General features: G+C 40.8%; 1 protein-coding gene across 2 annotated transcripts in view; it reads right to left on the bottom strand.

Moving 5' to 3' along the window:
- Positions 1 to 5,729, bottom strand: part of FUT10 (fucosyltransferase 10) — a 55,115-nt gene extending 49,386 nt beyond the window's left edge. The window contains exon 1 of one of the 2 annotated variants that reach the window (XM_016131150.2): positions 5,601 to 5,729. The gene's annotated coding sequence lies outside the window, so the exon portion shown is untranslated. The remainder of the gene's footprint in view (positions 1 to 5,600) is intronic. The other variant, XM_016131151.2, reaches the window with a different exon arrangement.
- Between the last annotated feature and the right edge of the window lie 271 nt (positions 5,730 to 6,000).

Genomic DNA, 6,000 nt, shown 5'->3' on the forward strand with positions numbered 1-6,000 from the left:
ATGAGGTTCATTCTAAATATCCAGCAGGCATCTCATTCAGTCCTCCCAATGACTCCATGAAGCAGCAATTAATATCCCCACTGCTAAGGATAAGAAAACTGAATTTGAAGGAAGTGAATAACTTGCCTAAGACAATAATTTTGATAAGTATTAGAACCAGAAACTAGTCAAGCTTTGAGGTTCATGCATTCTTTTATATTTAACATGAAGCCTATAAAATTCCCACTAGATTATGTTAACACTCAGGTTATCTGTCCGAATCACAGAAAGAAAGAAAAAAAAACTGTGTAGAATAGCTCTGTCAGCTGGTAAAGCAGAGGAAAAAGTAAGAAAAATCTGTAAGAACCTGAAAAGCACCTTTCCTTCTACTCAGCAGATCCTAGTAGCTATTAACTACATAGCATGGGGCTAGCACTTAGGGTTCCAACCCTGGCTTTGTCATTTATACATAACAGAAATTTGGACATAGTAAACAATAAATGTTAACCATCAGTATTTCCCTTGCATAATAGAAAGATTATTGCATTATCATTTTATATGCAAAAGGTGTTATAGCTATGATTAATGTAAACTAGATTAGGTAATGAAATCCTATTACCGTAAACCTTATATCATCTACACCGCATATATCTTTTGTTTTAAACTATATCATTTAAAAAATATTTTTAGAGCTATCAATCTTATCGATAGCTGTTTTATAAAGTGGGGAAGGTAGGTATTAATATTCTCAGTTCCTATAAATAAGGAAACTTAGCCTCAGCAAGTTTAAGTGATTTGTCCAAGTTCATAGTTTTTAAAGGTTGAAGTGGGTCTAGAAATCAGGTCACCTGACTCCAAGATCAGTGGAAAGAAAAGACATGGGGAAAATAGTGACAGATTGTTAAAAGTACAAAAGAGTCAGGAACACAGGAAAATAAAAGAGAATGTGAGTAGTCTTTGGGATATTTTATAGCTATGACATAGCTCAGGCCTGTCCTAGAGCCTTTTTTAGTCTTTACGTGGCCGTATAAACTATGACAGAAGAATTTAATTTACAAATTCCCTTCCATCCAAAGAATCTCAATTCAGGTTATACTCCCAAAGCCAGAAGTATGGTGGGGTCTCAGGGACCAAGCTGTGGTTAAATTCTCACCACTAAATAGAGCAGCTAGTGTGGATGGTATTATGATTGATAGCACAGAGCCATAAACCAGGCCTCTGGGCACATTAATCTAATATATAGTCATAATTACCCGGGAGCTTATTCTCAAGTCAGCAGTTGCCCGACTAGTGGGACAGATGGACTTTGCAGAGAGCACTGTGAAGGGCAACAAGCTCTAACGCAATGGACTCCAGGAGGAAAACTCCCATCTGCTTCATCACTGCTTGCAGGGTCAATCTTAGTCCTCCAAGAGGGTGCCCGCAAGAAGACTACTTTCTGGGATGGAGCAATGGAGCAATGTGTGTTTCTTCAGACAACTATGGTAGATACCCATGTCTCAATACCCAACTCTTTTGACCCTGGAGCTGAGCTCCTAAAACACATTGTGCCTCTGGCATGCACTGCTTGAGGCTGGCCATCTGCTGCCCTCAGAGGGGTTTGAAGCTGAGCGTGAGTGACTATCTCATACTCCTGCAAGTGCGATTCCATCAAAACCACCATTTCACCCTAAAATAATTTCATATTTTTCCACTTTATTTTGAATTAAAATGGACAGACGAGAGACTGAATATCTTAAAGTGAATCAGCAGCCTGAATATGCCAGCTTCAAATTTCAGCCATGCAGAGCCACTCCAAGGAGTAGGTTAAGGGCCTCAGAAATGAAACCAAGAGATAATTTCTGCTGTGCACCTGAGCGAAAAATGAGAAAACGACCTTAGGTGGCGCACAGGGTTTTCTGACCCTGACAGTTTGTTTGTCTCTACCTTTCCCTCCCTCTCCCCACTGGCTGGGAAAGAGACAAGGCAGGGAATAGGAAGCCAGGGAGCTCCGGGAAGACTCCTGGATCTCTCTCCTCTAGTCACTGGTGAATCAGTTGGGTTAATAAGCCACTATCTTAACTGAACATAAGATTCTAGGAGAGTCTTTAGAAGAAATGTACCTAATGGTCAAACTTAAATTATTCACACTAAAGCATAATTTCTCAAATAGGTTTAACACTCCCACAATATATTTTCATTATAATATATAAATCCTCAGAACACCCCTCAAATGATGGCTGTACTGGGAAAGACAGATGATGTGACAGGCTTGATGGGAAGGCCTACGGGCCTTTGGGACAACTCTCAAGGCACTTTTTAACTACTACTGCCCCTCAACCCTACTTGTCCTCATCGATATTTCTCCTCTATTCCTATTTGGTTACTCTCAAAACCTGATAACACGTTCCTACCACTCTGACCCTTGGCATTCTGCACTTAGCGTGTAGAGTTGTTTCTGAAACACAGATTAGATCTCTCTCCTCTGATTAAAATCCATTAATGGCTTCCCAAAGATTCCAAGATACAGATTAAACTCATCAGCTTAAAAAACAGCTCCACTTGGACCCCACCCTACTTCTCCAGCTTTCTTCCCTCTCTCTCCACCACACATACCTTTTGTTTCTGCTGTTCTTGGAATGTAGTTTCCCATTCTGTGCTCCGGTCTATAGCATCCATACCTCTCTGCTGTCCTGGTCATTCTCCAAGACTTTCAAGACTACCTGCTTTGGGAAGCCTTTCTCCTCCCCAATGCTAAGTCCAGAGATCTAGATCCATATCACTGTGTACTTGTTTCTATTACAGTAATGGACAGAATGCAGAAAGCTGGGGGGTTTCAGAAAACTTTCTAAAGCTGCTTTATTGGGTGTATACACAATAGTTGAACATTAAAAAGTTAACCTATTTTGTTAATTTGCAGAAGACTTCCTTCATGTCATGACTGTCCCTTGGGCACCTGACAAACGTGTGTGATGGTTCCACCATTTCCACTTTCACCCAGTTTTTCTTTATTAACGATTGTGTGTGTTAATGTGTCCCTCACTCTTTTTGAAATGGACTTCATATTTATGTAAAGAGTGCTTTGGGTTGCAGATTTCTACCTGGGAAGGTCATCCTCTTTAGCCAAGCACACATTTCAGGCAAGATAAATAAAGAGTAGTGAGAGAGAAGAGATAATGGCAGTCATGTGAATCAAGACGGGTGGTTAAGGGGGGAATAGAAGCTGTAGCCCAAACACCTTCACGTTTCTGTGGCAGAACTGAAGGTGATGCCATTCTTAAATTCTAGACACACAGCGAAGCACTCAAACTATGCAGTATTAACATACTCTCCCTTAGTGGATCTACTTAATGCATAAACTAAATAAAAATATATACCCAGACCAAAAAATATATATATACGATATAAAGCCCCCAAAAGAAGTATTCATAAGGGATAGGTGATTTAAATGAGGTGAGGGCCTAAGACTGAAGATTATGTATCACACTAAGAACTGAGCCAGCTCAAGAGCAGGACTCTTTCTCATCTTTTTCCCTGTAAGGTCTTTTTAGTTACTCTAAGAAGGGCTAATTGATTACTCTGTAACAATTTTCCTACTTTGCAGATCAGAATTAAAATCCTTCATTTGCTTTCATCATTTATGTAGTCAGAAATGAGGAACTGGTTAACTAACACTGACAAAATGTGGCTAATACTTCACATACCTAAAGACAAAAGGCTAGCTCAGATGATCATCTGAGGTTTCATTCCCAAAATTAAGTTCTCTGATCCCATAAATGGTTTCTAGGAGCAAAACTCTCCATAGAATAAAGATTAACCAAGAGACAGTAATAAAGATGATTTGTGTCAATATAAAGATTTCTGGAAATATAAAACAAGAAATATTTCTGTATAACATGTTTAGGATTACTTGATCTTCATTCTCCTTTTTAGTAATTCAACATTAACTTTTAAAAACTCGAATTTTATCCTCAAATAAATATCTGAAAAATATTGTAGAGAAAGATAAAGTTTTTTTTAATTTTTAAAAACCCATATTCAGAATGCCGATGATTGAATTAGATAATATTTTACTTACTGAAATCAACTCATATTCTAAAATTTAGAAAGCATTTAAATATGGGTTGGAGATGTCTGTATAGTGAACAATATACAAATAATATTATTGTTTGTCCAAACTATGTTTTTATTTCCTAAATTTAACCCTAGTTTGAATATTGTTTTCAAAAATGTTTTTAAGACAGAACTTGAAAACTTACTTTTTTTTTAATTTAACAATAAAAGATGAGCCATAAAAACAGTGCCAGTTGGGATTGTGTATTTAATTCACCGTTACACAGTGCCATCTAGCAGGAAGGCAGCAAATGAAGTTATTACAGCAATTTCGAAAATGGAAGAGACCTTAAAGATCCTCTGATGCTACAACAACATTGCCTCTGGCTTGCAGGCAGAAGAAGGAGAAAGTTCAAAAACTAAGGTTTAGGGTGCTGTCTAGACTGGCAGCTCTGCCATTAGTGTGCAAATACCTGGGCTGCTTATTCAGTGCAGATGGCCTGGCCCCACCTGAAAATCCTCCATTCGAGAGACCATCGTGGACTTTGGGGGGGGGGGGGGTGCGGGGAAGGCCCTAGTTGTAGTGTGACATCACTAGCAAGCCCAAGATTGGTCAGGAGCTTCAGAGGTATCTCATCTCAAGAGGAGGAAGGAAGTATAAGGGGAATGAGATCCTGAAGACCAAGTTGCTATATTCAAAACTGTGCGCAGCCAGAGTGTATTTAATGAATTCCACAGAAATTAACAATTCAAGTCACAACTTGCATAGCACTCTGCTCAACTATTTCTGGGAGCTATGGCAGTGAGCAGTCTGCTGGAGCTGTGGTGTTAAGAAAAAGACATTTTGCATGGTATTCGTTATACATTGAAAAATCATTTAAAGATCCCCAGAAAATGTCTTAAAATCACACCAATGTTATTTCTGTTTCTTACACAAAATGAGTTCCATGCTGAGGGCGCTAGTGGCATACAAAATCACCTAGGAAATGGCTTGCGTATATAGATAAGCAAAGCCTGAGGTTCTGGGGGCTCTCCCTGGGCAGGCTCTCCCTTAAATGCGCAATGCTCTTTACCGCGAGTCAGAATCGCTACTTCAACACACAATTCTAGCAACAAGTGATTCTCGGTAAAGACGTGGGGAAGAAGGAAGCCATTCACAGTACACAATGCAGAGTTAGGTTCTCCAGTCGGTGGGGATGGCAAGATCGTGGCATACTGGGAAGTACAAGAAAACCTTCATTCTCAGACGCAGGGAACTGCGCACCTCCCGGGCTCCAACGGGGGCTCCTGCGCGTCACCTGCCTCTCACTGGGGCTTTTTCAGCAGCCAGATAGGTTTAAATCTCAGGCAGTGTATCTGGAAGCACTGCCCAAGGTTTCCCCAAACAGACATGGTTTCTTTTTCAGCACTCAACTCCGTCTTTCTCTTACATACACTCCCTCTGGGCACAAAGAGGTTTCCTTCTGCTGTGAGTCCCGTGGGCAGCGTCCCAGCTTCCAGAGGCACCAGAAAAGTCTTTTTGTTTCTTAGCACCAACAGCTTGCCCCCACCAGAGTAACACTCAATCAGACCCAGTGATGCACACTCACCTCTTCTCAGGGAAGGAGGCTCGCTCTGCCCATTGCAGCCCGGGTTTTTCACTTTCAGTTTGCACCCCGGGAGCTCAGGCAAAGACTCGGACAGGAGATTTGGGAAAGGCAGGATAACAGCGCATCCAGGCCCAGAGATCCTGGATCCAGGTTTTCATTGATGCCTCCCATTTGAAAGCAAGTGGGACCTTGGTTCCGCTCAGCACAACCCTTTTTGCAAATTCTTGGAAGGCTCCTGAGACCCTTTTCTAAAGCAAGTCACTGGACACTTTCTGCTTTGCAAACTCACCTAAGACTAGAGCACATTCAAAGTCACCTATTCAAGAAAATTGAGAACCTTCTAAGCAAAGCAGAGGCCTGGATACCTTTAGTCAGATACCAGTGTTTGGTAGACCTAGTA

The sequence above is a fragment of the Rousettus aegyptiacus genome, unplaced genomic scaffold (genome assembly GCF_014176215.1).
Source record: "Rousettus aegyptiacus isolate mRouAeg1 unplaced genomic scaffold, mRouAeg1.p scaffold_m13_p_11, whole genome shotgun sequence".
NCBI lineage: Eukaryota > Metazoa > Chordata > Mammalia > Chiroptera > Pteropodidae > Rousettus > Rousettus aegyptiacus.